The sequence below is a fragment of the Podarcis cretensis genome (assembly GCF_951804945.1).
Source record: "Podarcis cretensis genome assembly, chromosome: 9".
NCBI lineage: Eukaryota > Metazoa > Chordata > Lepidosauria > Squamata > Lacertidae > Podarcis > Podarcis cretensis.
Window position 1 is genome coordinate 9,771,434 of NC_137178.1, and position 13,912 is coordinate 9,785,345.

General features: G+C 43.2%; 1 protein-coding gene across 1 annotated transcript in view; it reads right to left on the reverse strand.

The window, feature by feature from the left end:
• Positions 1-1,160: 1,160 nt before the first annotated feature.
• Positions 1,161-13,912, reverse strand: part of LOC307224368 (uncharacterized protein) — a 77,790-nt gene continuing 65,038 nt past the window's right edge. The window contains exon 2 of the mRNA XM_079991222.1: positions 1,161-1,409. The gene's annotated coding sequence lies outside the window, so the exon portion shown is untranslated. The remainder of the gene's footprint in view (positions 1,410-13,912) is intronic.

Sequence of the window (13,912 nt, forward strand, 5' to 3'; positions counted from 1 at the left end):
CTGCTTCTTCTTCCCAGCTCACCCTTTTCTTGTTGCCTTACACTCACACATCCCACTCACACCATCACCTGGGCAACCTTTGTGTGCCCATGCCAAAGAATTCCTCTTAGATGGGCCATCAACACCTTTTGTCATGTTAATGGATTGGTTTATCCCCTCCACCCCCTACTTATGGGAAACTGCCTTGGCTCATGATCCTAAACTGAATGCAGCAGTGCCTGGCTTAGTTTTTATTAAGCAAACTTGTCTTACTTCATGGATTTAAGAGTTTGCTCAATTTTCAGCTCTTTGCTGGCTCTAGCAATAATGGCAAGTTGCCCCTCCTCCAGACTCATAAAGGTAAAGTCCATTTACCGTTTTACCGTTTACCTTTTTACCGTTTACCTGACCGTTAAGTCCAGTCGCAGACGACTCTGGGGTTGCAGTGCTCATCTCGCTTTACTGGCCAAGGGAGCCAGTGTTTGTCCACAGACAGCTTCTGGATCATGTGGCCAGCATGACTAAGCCACAGCAGTGCACAAAAACACCATTTACCTTCCCGCCAGGGCGGTACCTATTTATCTACTTGCACTTTGACGCGCTTTTGAACTGCTAGGTTGGCAGGAGCTGGGACTGAGCAACTGGAGCTCACCCCGTCGCAGGGATTTGAACCGCCGACCTTCTGATCGGCAAGCCCAAGGCTCTGTGGTTTAGACCACAGCACCATCCGCGTCCCCCTCCAAACGCATAACAATATGTAAAAAGAAAACAGATAGTTGTTAAGACCAAGGTGGCAACTTGTGTCATAACTACCCCTGCAATCCTGTGCCAACTTGCCTGGATATCCCTGGATATATGAAAGATTGTGGAACAAGACAAGAAATTGAATTTTTCATCAAATAAGGTGCTTGATTGCACAACACTGGAAAAGAAAAAGCTGTGCTGAAGATTGAAATATGAGGAAATAATGTGTTGTGATGTGACATAAGTTATACTGGAATTAGCATATTTTATTAGATACATAGAAGGCAGGATTTAAGAAGTTGAGAACTTTCAATACTGAAGCAGACACAGAGGAAATAACTAATAAGCCACTTGCTGTATTAATATTTTGGCTACCACACTATAGTCACCTGGGTGTAGGTCCCATTTAGCTCAGCAGGGCTTATATCTGAGTAAGGTAAAGGTAAAGGTACCCCTGCCCGTACGGGCCAGTCTTGACAGACTCTAGGGTTGTGCGCTCATCTCACTCTAGAGGCCGGGAGCCAGCGCGGTCCGCAGACACTTCCGGGTCACGTGACCAGCGTGACGAAGCTACTCTGGTGAGCCAGAGCCGCACACCGAAACGCCGTTTACCTTCCCGCTAGTAAGCGGTCCCTATTTATCTACTTGCACCCGGGGGTGCTTTCAAACTGCTAGGTTGGCAGGCGCTGGGACCCAACAACGGGAGCGCACCCCGCCGTGGGGATTCGAACCGCTGACCATGCAATCGGCAAGTCCTAGGCGCTGAGGTTTTACCCACAGCGCCACCCGCGTCACATTATATCTGAGTAGACATGTATAAAACTGCACTTTTGATGCTGAGTGAATATTCTTGCTCATCTGAGATTCAATTATTAAAGAATGACTGTCTGAAGATTAGTATACAAAAATATGTTATGGTGTATTTTTAATATATTTATACATTTATAATTCATAAACAAAACACATAAACAGACTAAAAACTATTCATTAAAAACCAAGGTGGCAGTGGGGGAATAAGCCATGAATTTGCTGTTTGGGGCCAATGTAGTCAGGTGTAAATATTTTAACTTGTAATGTCTTCCAGACACAAGACAAAGTGTGTGGAAACATAGAACTGCATAAGCCTTATTATTACTTTCCCAGTTCCCAGCAGGCTGTGCTGGAAGTAAACAGACATGTGACATGCAACAATCCACACATCTGTTTTAAGGTGGAATGGAACATCATAATCCTAACATCAGCAACCTTTTTCAGCCATGGGCCGGTCCACCAACCTTCAGACCATGTGGTGGGCTGTACTATATTTTGAAGAAGAAAAACAATGAATTCCTATGCCCCACAAATAACCCAGAGATGTGTTTTAAATAAATGCACACATTCTACTCATGTAAAAACACCAGGCAGGCCCCACAAATAACCCAGAGATGCCTTTTAAATAAAAGGACACATTCTAGTCATGTAAAAACACGCTGTTTCCCGGACCGTCCGCGGGCCAGATTGAGAAGGTGATTGGGCCGCATCCGGCCCATGGGCCTTAGGTTGCCTACCCCTGGTGTAAGGGGAGTGGGGAGCCCTGAGGGAGGGAGGGATAGGGACCCAAGAGCCGTGAGAAGGGGAGGAGCCTGAGTGAGAGGGGGCGTGGCCTCTGTTGAGGTTGTGTCCTGATTTGCCTCACTGGGATGTTGGAGGGTATGCTGCTACAGATAGAGCCTTGCAACTGTACAGGAATTATGGCATCTAACATTGGGCTGGATGCCTAAACTAGATATGAAATAGCAGAAGTTGTCACAGCCGTCTTTTGAAAATCAATCAGGAAACATTGAATAGGCTTTTCATTTCTTCCTAAGCTTCAGTTTGAGCTTGACATGAGTGATGTCTCTGTTCCATCTCGCCCTTAGTATGAAGGGACACTTCATTCAGAACCCAATAGGCAGAATTCAGTGTCTGAATAAAAGCCCATCTTGGGTGTCATTTTGTCCTTTCCCTGTTCCTGTCATTATTTCAGTTCAGGGACATGTCTGCGAGTATAAAACCGGCACCATTAGTGAACCGAGTCTGTCACCATGGAAGCAAGTATAATTATCTCATTTTGATCAGAATGTGTCCTATCTAAGTTCCAGCTCATTCTAAACCAGCATCTGTTCCCTGGAGCTTTGGCTGTTTTCTATCTGGCAAACAATGGACAGGCCTCATCTCTTTGCAGTAGGCAGATAGCTGAGGGGGACGGGACGACAACTACTCCTTGATCTCATTGCCAGCTCTCCCAACTTACTTTTTTGAACTTCACCAGGGCCCTGCAGGCATTACTTACTGCAATGTCCACTATATATAGACAGTGGCATAGCAAAGTCAGCTGGTACCCGGTGCAGAAAATTACTTGTCACCCCGCCCCCCCCCCACACACATTGAAATTATTAAAAGAAGGGAAAATAAGATACTTACAGTTGCAAGTGTTATTTTCTGGTTTATTTACTTAACATTGTAACACCATAGTTTACGACTAAGTTTTGTATTAACTGTGGAAATTCATCTTCTGAAGTTGTGATCAGATTCTTGGGCTTGAGAACCGCAAACTGAGCTGATATACTTTCCATGTCTTTGCAGCGAGTGTCGATTTCTTGATAAAACTTTTCAATTCTTCATTCAGCATGTTTGGTTCACCTTGCGCCTTTTCTCCAGGTATCATTTTCTTCTTTCTGACGGTTCTTCTTTTCACTAAAGGAATGTCCATCTCTTCACAGGGGTTTGTTGCAAACTGTACAGTGGTACCTTGGGTTACAAATGCGTCAGGTTACAGACGCTTCAGGTTACAGACTCCGCTAACCCAGAAATAGTACCTCGGGTTAAGAACTTTGCTTCAGAATGAGAACAGAAATCGCGCGCTGGCAGCGTGGCGGCAGCGGGAGGCCCCATTAGCTAAAGTGGTGCTTCAGGCTAAGAACAGTTTCAGCTTAAGAACAGACCTCCTGAACGAATTAAGTACTTAACCTGAGGTACCACTGTAGTGCTATTTCCATGATCTCATTTCTTTTTTCTTTCGTAAAGATCTTCGGACTTCTCATTTTGATAACACACTTCTCAAAACTGATTCCAACAATCTGTAGGTATTTCTGAATGTAGAATGAGAGTACTGTATGCATGCTTAATTCTGAGTAAACCCCACTGAGTTCAATGTGGAAAGCTCTCCCTCATTATACACCTTTAGGCGCCAGGCAGAAACATTCCTCTTTAACCAAACCTTTGGCTGATTGACATTCAGTGCCCTTTAAAAATGTGTTGAGGAGAGGCGGTATTGGGTTGTTTTTATCTTTTATTATGTATTTAGTGATTTTATGTTGTGATTTTATGTTGTAACAGTCCTGAGACCTGCGGTATACAAATATAACAACAACAACAACAACAACAATAGGACAAAAGAACTAGATAAACTAGTGGTCAACTGCAAAGGCAACTCAGATTTAATTAGAACATTTTATATGAGAACTATCTTTTATTCTATAAAACAAAGAATTTTAGTAGATTTGACTGTGGTTTTACTGTATGCTGTGTAGTGACTGTTAAAGTTTTTTGATGATGCCATTGCCTTCGGCTAGTGCAATAAAGAATTATAACGAGGTTGCTTTGTCAGAGAGTGTTAATTGGATAGGTTTGCCTTTAAATGTAACTCAGTCGAATTTCTCCCCCATTCTTCCTCTTGAGGCTTAAATAGGTTGCAAAGCCCAGACCATGTACACACAAACCCTACACAACGCATCATTGCATTTTCTAATCCCTTATATAGAAATCACATCAAGATCAGGGTACTAATTGTAAAAGGTCATGTGGGCCAGGGGATGAGCCGCCCATGGCGGGCTGCTTCCTGGGCAGGGTGGGGAGGGAGCCACACCGCTTTGCCAGCAGCCTTCCTCCCTTCCCTCTTAATTTTGACAGCTCAGGGGAGGCTCCCCCCCCCCAGCAGCCTGGGAGCAGGGGGCAACGGTGCGCCACCAGCCCGCGACTCCCAAGTCTCCCCCGAGCTGTCAAAACGAAGAGGGAAGGGGGGAAGGCAGCTGGCAAGGCTCGGGGTAGGCTTGGGAGTCACGGGCAGGGGACGCATCGAATGTCACCCCCCCTCAGTGAGGAAGGAACCAAATGCTGTATAATACTGTTTTATAATTTATGATAATTTAGAATTTAAATGTATTTTCATGTACCGTGGTACCTCGTGTTAAGTACTTAATTCGTTCCGGAGGTCCGTTCTTAACCTGAAACTGTTCTTAATCTGAAGCACCACTTTAACTAATGGGGCCTCCTGCTGCCACTGCACCGCCACTGCATGATTTCTGTTCTCATCCTGAAGCAAAGTTCTTAACCCGAGGTACTATTTCTGCGTTAGCGGAGTCTGTAACCTGAAGCGCATGTAACCTGAGGTACCACTGTAATGTTTGATACTTCCAGCTGATGAAGGTGAATACATCGAAACAGGGCCCTGTTCTAGTTTCTGATCCATAACTGACTTCTGACTTCTGCTCAACGATTGAAACTAAGACCTTCACATCAAATCTGACTATGGACTAACATGAACTTATCTCTACTCATAAACTCTTATCTCTAATATTGTAACGAATTATAAATATCCTTATGGATATTTAATTGGGCAAGATAGGTTGCTGAATAATGGTACTAAACCAAGGATGCAAAAAGGGAAAGGTATGGGGAAGTCCGGGAAAAGAGGGTTATGAAAATAAGGTTATGAAAATATGAGTTTTTTGTTTGTCTGTTTCTTTTGTTGTTTTTTGTTTCTGTTAAAAAATTGGAAATTAATAAAAATCTTTATTAAAAAAAATATATATATATAAATATCCTTATGAGTTTGAGTTTGTAATCTCTGTTTGAGTTTTGTAATCTCTGTTTGAGTTTGTAATCCTTGTCAGAATACATACCTTTGAATGGATTAGTTTTTGTTACAAATGACTATTGATTTGTGAATAGGGACCACTCTCACTATTGAAACTTAAATTGGCCAGAGTTCTTGCAGTACTTTTTTCTTGGTATATTTAATCACAAGAACTCCAACTTATTTAACCCCCCTCAGTGATGATACTTGGGGCGGCCTGCCCCCACCACCCCCTTCCTCTGCCTCTGCCTGGGAGCCTTCCTTAAGAAATGCCACTGTACTCGAGACTTAGAATGATGGAATCATAGAACTGTAAAGTTGGAAGGTGCCACGAGGGTCATCCCGCTGTGATGCAAGAATTTTTTGCCCAACATAGGGCTCAAACCATTGGTCCTGAGATTCTCACGCCCTACCGGCTGAGCTATCCCAGATGCATCCTGAATATTGGCATGGGAAAGAACCAAAATGCTTTTTGAGGATAGTTATGAGAGCTGCAAAACAAGCGTTCTAATTGTGTGGGAAATGATTCATATTTAGAATGTAATTGCTAGCTTCAAAAATCATCTTCAAAAGAGCAGTATTTCTATTCTGGAAGGTACACTTGTGATGTGTACATCTTGTGAGTCTGAATAGAGCTGCGTTTCAATCTCTAAAAGTTTTAGGTACATAACCAGTGGTGGGTTTACATATAAACTAAACAAGCTATAGCTTAGGGCCACACTCTCTTGGGGGCCCAAGTGCCCACAAATACCAAGATCCTGACCTACACAGCCATAAACGCTCAAACCAAAGTTGTGTTGATGCTTCTGTAGTTGCCAAGGACTTGGCTATGCATTCTGCACATTGGAAAGGGGACTTCTATTCTTGCAACAGCTACTAATAAGGGCATAAGGCTTCTACTTTGGAAAGTGTTCTATAATTAGGGCTATTTTTATGATATTATTTTTGTTTGACTCTCCTCGGTGGACAAATCATGCAAGATTATTCCAGGGGAAATACTGTAAATACAGCTATAATGTAGTATGGCTAGGTGATTAGTCTTTAATGAAGGAGCTAATTTTGAGTGATTGGGACGTGGTGGCGCTGTGGGTAAAACCTCAGTGCCTAGGACTTGCCGATCGTATGGTTGGCAGTTCGAATCCCCGCGGCAGGGTGAGCTCCCATCTTTTGGTCCCAGCTCCTGTCCACCTAGCAGTTCGAAAGCACCCCTAAGTGCAAGTAGATAAATAGGTACCGCTTTATAGCGGGAAGGTAAACGGCGTTTCCGTGTGCTGCTCAGGTGCCGGTTCTCCAGAGAAGCTTCGTCACGCTGGCCACGTGACCCGGAAGTGTCTTCGGACAGCGCTGGCTCCCGGCCTCTTAAGTGAGATGAGCGCACAACCCTAGAGTCGGACACGACTGGCCCGTATGGGCAGGGGTACCTTTACCTTTACTAATTTTGAGTGGGGTGCAGGTGTGCCCCTTGACTGGCCTTAAAACTTCCATTTCAACATTCATGTGTATATGGTTTGCATTGAATGCTTCAATGTGACTTTCTCCATAGAAGCCAGGGAAGAATGTCTGGGGCAACAGCCTGCATCTCAGGTTGCCAGTGTGGTGGCAGAAGGTGTTGGTGAACTTGCCAGTATCTCTGCCCCAAAAGATCTCACTAAATACAGTGGTATCTCTAGATGCGAACGGGATCCATTCTGGAGCCCCGTTCACATCCTGAAGCGAACGCAACCTGCGTCTGCACATGAGCGGGTCGCCTCTTCCACGCATGCACGTGACGTCATTTTGAGCATCTGCGCATGCGCGAGCGGGGAATCCCAGAAGTAACACACTCCGTTACTTCCGGGTCGCCGCAGAGTGCAACCTGAAACCCTCAACCTGAAGCATATTCAACCCAAGGTATGACTGTATCCCTTTAAAAACTTACAGTGCATGAGAGACTGTTTGTTCTTCCTGCTTAGATCCCGCTTGCATTAGCTCAGCTTCATGTAACTGAACATGCCTTGTTATATAACTATATAACATTCTTGTTGATTCCAACAACCTGTCTCCCCTCAAAAAATCAAGGGCATTAACATTGGGTTCTCGTCCATTTTTGCAAATCAAATTGTATTCTCGAAAGCAGGCATGCAACTCTATAGAGACTGTGATCTACTCCCAGGATAATAAAACTGGGCGTGAGCTACCCATTGTCATTGCACATACTTATTGAGCTTTTTTTTGGGGGGGACCAAAGTTGTTGACCTTTTTTGGGGGGAGACAACTGTTGTTGAGATTTTTTTAGGGGGGAATATCAAAGTTGTTGAGCTTTAGTTTGGGGGAGAGGCAAGAGTTGTTCAGCTTCTTTTTAGGGGGAGAGACCCTTGCAATAAGTTGCTCATGCAGGCATGTCTAAAGTCTGATTCCAGGGCCTAATCCTGCCCACTGGTCGGTTTAATCCAGCCCCTGTGGCAGTTTATTTCCTAGGGTAAAATCCTGAAAATACCTCAACAACTTCAATCCTTCCCTTGGCACTTTGGTTGGCCCCAGAGCCCTTCACTTCATCAAATCTGGCCCTTCTTGAAAAAAGTTTGGACACCACTGCATACAGTCTGCAGCTCTCACTCCTTCATGCACTTTGACCGCAGACGCAGGGAAATAAGGCATTCACAAAAGCTCCAATGGTGGCAAGGAGAAATAGAAACAGGGGGTTGATTGACCAGGGTCACGCGATCGACTAGGAACTTCTGGCGATCAACCGGTAGATCGACCGTGTGTTGCATCCAGAAGAGACAGAAAAGATGGTAGCCGCAGGGCATGGCTGCAGGCAGAGCTGCCTGCTTGACAATGAGGCAAGGTGAGGCAACGGCCTCAGGCAGCAGGATTCACCAGGGCACCCCTTTCTCACCACCCCCTTGTTCCTGATGTAGATCTTCCCTCACCCCTTCTTCCCCATGGGGAGGGAGCTGCCATTTTGGGATCCAGGTGACAAAATGTCCTGAGCCAGCCCTGCTTTGTCATTAGGTACCACTGCTGTGTGAAGCTGAAAACTGAGCAAGAAGAATATAGCATCCCTGCTTGAAAATGAATTTCTTGAGCCTTGGATAGTAAGTTCAATCCACCGCTAACAATATAGATGATCGCCCCATGACGGAGGAAATATGCCTTGTCACGAATGAGTTATCTAATCTCTGGCATGGAAATTCAATTTTGGAAAATGTTGTCAAATGTCAGGCTATGTCTCTGATGTCGGATAAATAATAAAAATAAAAATAAAAATTGATTACCTTCAGGAATATTGACAGCAGTATCTGAGACGGCCTTCCTGCTTTGATAGAATGGGTGTTTGCTAAGCAATCGATCTCAGTTTCATTCTGAAAGATTACATTCAAAATTCAGAAGGTGTGTTACAATATTAGGATGGGTGTGATGGAATTATCCTACATTCCGCTTTTTAGCTTTATCATTCTTTCATATTTTATAATTATTTTAGCCCTGTTATGAGGATATGCCAAGGAATAGCATGTGCCCGACCACCTCTTCCTTTGTTTTCTTTTTCTAACTCTGTTTTTAAAAGCCATGCCAAGAACAGACATTAAGCAGGTGAAGCTTTTTCCATCAGGGCATCTCCATGATAGAAAAGTGTCATTGTGCATTAATCCACAGGAGCTCTGTCATCCATAAAGTTGGAAGCCTTACTTAGAATAACTCTTTATCATGTGTGTACACGCACACCACCGTAAATACTTAACGCAGACAAACGAAATGCTGCACACCTCATTTCTCCCAGTGTGTTAATGTTTCTCTTCTGGTTCTAATGTATTTCATAAAACTAACAGCATGGGGAAAACAGTGGTTAAGTAAAAAAAATGAAGAAGCCAAGAGTGAAGCAGTTTCAGGTTGCCAAGGGAATTGGAATACTGGGGCACCAGCAGTTGCGATGGGGGGATGGAGGGAAAAGAGAAGGAATGGGGGAGCTAGTGCGGAAGAAGAAAGTGGACTCAGCTACATTAGTAAAAAAAACCAACATTGTGAATTCATTATAAACATGCAACACCAGATGGCGCTAGAAAGCAAAATTATTTCTAAGTGATTTTTACATAGCGTTTTTTTCTTCTTTTGTTATAATGATTTAATTTCTGACTTATTTATAGTGTGTGTGGTTTTTCCCCTGTGTGTAGATGCACCCAGTGTGGTGGAGGTGAAATGATGGGAGTTTATAAAATTCTGAATAATATGGAGAAAACGGATAGAAAAATGTTTTTCTCCCCTCTCCTGGAACACTAGAATTTGTGGACATCTGGACATCCAATGATATATGAGGATGATCTTCCCATGAAGGGATTCAAAAGGAAACAATGTGAAAGGCCTAAAACCAAAAGGTCATATGATTCCCTCCAATATTTCTCCGATGAAAATAGGGACGCCCTATTTCATGATGATGATTATGGTGGTGATGGTTGATAATAATAATAATACAAATAATAATTTTATTATGCGTACTCGTTTGCCCCAGCTACTCTGGGCAGTTTCCAACATACATACAAACATAATGAAGCATTAAAAAGCTTCCCTATACAGGGTTGCCTTCAGATGTCTTCTAAAGGTTGTGTAATCACTTATCCTCTTGGCACTGGGGGTCACATAACTCCATACCCTCCAACATTTCTCTGGTGAAAATAGGGACGTCTAAAGGAAAAGTGGGGCATTCCGGGATCAAATCAGAAACCGAGATGGCTTCTGTAAATCCAGACTGTCCCTAGGAAATGGGGACACTCTGTTACCCCAACAGGTGGCCACCCAGCCTCTGCATAAACCTCCCATGAAAGTGGCCCTGGCACTTTCTGAGGAAGTCTGTTCCACTGTCAAATTCCTGTGCCTTTCACAGTTCTGCAGACAGACAGGTCCAGGGGCTTCTTGTGGTGAAAGGTAACTAGGAAGTACTTTCATCCATAAGCCCTTATGAGGAGAGTTGGGGCTTGTCTCTTTCTTACTTTAAAATAATTAAGAGGAGAACAAATGGCTCATGTTCTTTCTTGCACGTTTTTTTAAAAAAAAACTTGGCAGCTTCACAACAGCTTTTCTTTTCCAGTGTTTGTTTGTGTCTTTTGACAGGCTTTACATTGTGAGGCAATCCAAAATGTTGCCTGCCGATTTCTGAATAGCTGTGAGGTTGTTTGGTTTGTTAAAGCAGAACAACAAATGTTTTGTTTTGTGTGTGGGTTGTTTAAAAAAAGCTTTTAACATCCCCTTTTTTAAAAAAAAAAAAACACCTCTGTTGCTGTGCTTTAACAAATAAATAATAACTCCAGAGCTCTTCAGTGCTCTACAGGCAACTTTTGAAAAAGCCCTGAAAAACCCAGGGAACTATAGAACTATAAAGACACTGGAAGACAAATAGAGATATAAAAGGTAAAGGACCCATGGACGGTTAAGTCCAGTCAAAGGCTAATTTGCTGAAAACATCCAGTTCTGTTGCTTGTTTACATCTGATTCAGTTAAGGCAGTGAACATGGAACATCAGTTACCGTATTTTTTGCACCATAACACTCACTTTTTTCCTCCTAAAAAGTAAGGGGAAATGTCTGTGCGTGTTATGGAGGGAATGCCTATGGGTGGCATGCCTACAGATTTTCCTCCTCTAAAAACTACGTGCGTGTTATGGTCGGGTGCGTGTTATAGAGTGAAAAATACGGTACTAGGCATCTGTAGTAGACTGGATATGGGCCAATGAACTGAAGCTCAGTATTTATTTATTTATTTATTTATTTATTTATTTATTTATTTGCAGCATTTATGCATCATATCCTCTAGGTGGTTCACAAATTAAAATCAGTAAAACACAAAAACACAAATTCTCAACTAACAACCAATACAAAGACAGCACCAAGACAAAAATTAACGTAAAACCAACGTAAAAACTAGAGATGGAGACACTTGTGTTTGTGTTCAGTAATGCTTCAGTATTAAGAACCCTCCTTTGTAGAAGTCAATGGTCTCAAGGTAAATTTTTAAAAATGTAGTATAAACACCAACAATTGGGAAACACTTTCCTGCAAGCTCTCCAACTGTTTACCAAAGGTGTCATGGGCTTTGAAGACTCTCGAACTCAGGACGCAAGGGAGAAACGTGCTAAGAGGAAGGCACGATTGGCAAATCCACACCGTGATCAACTCCCGCCTGGAATCCAATGTTCCCACTGTGGAAGGACATGTGGATCCAGAATTGGCCTCCACAGTCACTTACGGACTCACTTTTAAAACCCTGTTCATGGAAGACAATCTTACTCAGCTATGAATGATCGCCAAAGAACATAGTAAAGTCTTGCATGAGCTCTGAGCTAGCTACAAAAACCATGGGCAATGTTTTGTGGCAATAAATCCTGTGCTCTTAAATTTTGTACACCGGCAAGGTATTTAAAATCTGGACAGGTATAAATCATCTGCTAGCTTTTCCCAATGGTTTAAGCTAACTGCCCAGCAGTTGATCATATATTCTCCTCCAAAGGAATTCGAGATTTCTTGCACCTCTCTATAATCCTGCTTAATCCTTATAGTACTATGCCCAATTTTAGCAACATCTGCCTTTAAGAAACCTTTAGCCGCTTGACTTCCAGAAGTCTGGATGCCTGGAGGAACAGGTGAAGGCTAACACAGACCTGAGCAATTATCTCACTAAACTGAAAGACCCATTTGAGAGTCCCTAGGGGAATACCTGTTTGATACACTCACATTGCAGAAGAGCAGCTGAACCCCTTTGCTGATACCTCACATGCTGCCACATGATTTGGGGGGAGGGGACGTAAACTCAGACATGCTGTGTCTGCTGTAGGGAAACAGATGGTTGTCTCAGGGAGGGAGATAAAGACAGTGGCCACATAGCCAGTATCTGCTGTATTTTTTGTTTCTTCCCAAAAACATGAATGGTAAACCAAAGTTTTGTTCTTGTTCTGGGGGCCACAGAGAACTTACCTCACCCATTTGTTAAGTACTGTACTGGCTGTTGGTCAGTTTTTAAGCACAGTTCAAAGTGCTGCTGCTTGCCTGTAAGACAAGGATGGGAAAACTGTGGTCCTTCAAAAAGCAATGGCGGACTACAACTCCCATCATCCCTGGCCACTGGCAATGTTGGCTGGGGTGTATGGGGTTTGTAGTCTAACAGTATCTGGTGTGTGGGCTTGTCTAGGGTTGAACCTCATGTTCTAAACTGGCACTGCTATATCAGTCTTCTGTATTTGCCCAGGGTTTTCAACAGATCATCTTGTTCAGAGGTAGCCAACGTGGTGCTCTCCAGATCTTGTTGGCATCTGACTTCCATCAGCCCCAGGCAGTATGACTAGTGGTCGGGAATGCTGGGAGCTGGAGTCCAGAAACACCTGGTGAGCACTACATTGGCTACCCATTTTATCTCAGTCTTAGCCTTCTGGAGTTCTGGATTTTACTGCTTCTGCTGCTGACTTCATCTTTACTTCACTGTTGATCTCATTCCACATAGAACTCCTTGTGGATTTACTGACGATGGTACATGTAATAAATGCAACAGTGGAAACACTTTTCAGAATATTTGAAGAACTGTTATAATCAAATAAAAATGGGGGCAGGGTTAAAATTATGAAAACAATGTTAAGTGAAATACAGGATAGTTGTACAGTGGTACCTCAGGTTAAGTACTTAATTCATTCCGGAGGTCCATTCTTAACCTGAAACTGTTCCTAACCTGAAGCACCACTTTAGCTAATGGGGCCTCCCGCTGCTGCTGCGCCGCCGGAGCATTATTTCTGTTCTCAACCTGAAGCAAAGTTCTTAACCTGAAGCACTATTTGTGGGTTAGCGGAGTCTGTAACCCGAAGCGTATGTAACCTGAAGCGTATGTAACCCAAGGTACCATTGTATTAGTTTAAAGTACTGTATGTCATATAAAGCAGTAGGTATAAGGTAGGAAAAGCAATAAAATGTTATGTCTTTAAAAGTGCAACATTGGGAGGGGAAGCCATGGAGAAAACACCCAAAGATCTGGCCTAACTCCACTTGACATTAACGATGTGATTAGTAATTATCTGTTTAAGAAAAATAAAAAAAATGCCAGGTGTGTGGGATTATTATCAGTGTACTGCGGAAAGGGAGGTTTGAGTTTTCGTTCCCCCAGGTGCAATCTCAGTGAAATCCCCCCCACCCTTGCAGTAATTAGCATTGGAGAGGGTACCTCCCATTGATAGCAATGGAAACACCTACTTGATTACTCCATGGAAGCAGGGGTGGAAAGTCATTAGAAATTATAGCCGGGGAAAGAGGATTTACCCTGCGTCCTGAGAACAATCTTCCTGCATAGACCTAGTACTCAATT